Source organism: Schistocerca piceifrons, chromosome 6 (assembly GCF_021461385.2).
Source record: "Schistocerca piceifrons isolate TAMUIC-IGC-003096 chromosome 6, iqSchPice1.1, whole genome shotgun sequence".
Classification (NCBI taxonomy): domain Eukaryota; kingdom Metazoa; phylum Arthropoda; class Insecta; order Orthoptera; family Acrididae; genus Schistocerca; species Schistocerca piceifrons.
The window spans coordinates 212318197-212318962 of record NC_060143.1 but is presented as its reverse complement, the minus strand read 5'-3'; positions in this window follow the sequence as shown (position 1 = coordinate 212318962).

Here is a 766-nt window from a genome sequence, read left to right as displayed (position 1 = left end):
TCTGACCACTATGGGACTTAACATCTGTGTTCATCAGTCCCATAGAACTTAGAACTACTTAAACCTAACTAACCTAAGGACATCACACACATCCATGCCCGAGGCAGGATTCGAACCTGCGACCGTAGCAGGCACGCGGTTCCGGAATGAGCGCCTATAACCGCTAGACCACCGCGGCCGGCACGCCGATTTGGAAGGTGCTCTGCTCCTCTCGCTCATCGCCGTTCTTCTTCATCCGCAGAACCGCGATGACGGTTGCGGTATGGCCTCGTGGTAGGGGGATGGCCTGCTGTGCAGGTAAACCGTGGCCTGTCCGCCAAAGTACCAAGAACGCTTGCCACAAATGTGGTATGCATGGGGATGATCTCAACCTGTATCACATCAAAAACAGCCTGAAGATGACGCAATGAAACGTTGAAACTGGTAGCGACAAAATAAAATAAAATCATAAGGACGGGTTTAGGTGGTTTTATTTATTTGTCACGAATGATTACTGAGATCGGTGATATGGAGTGCCTGCCAGTAGATGGTAGTACAATACATCTAATATGAAAAACATTTGTTTTTGGCGTTGTCCGGATACTTTTGATCACATAGGGTAGGTGCAGATGTATTCCACAAATGCGAATTTTACGGACTGGTGTTGGTGTGGAAAGGCTGTTCCGGAGACAGCCGGTGGGGAACCAGAGTCGTGTGCGGCACACACAGTGGGTATGTGGGTAGGTTGGTAGGGGCCCGCCGGCCGCCCACGGTGTTTACAGATCTG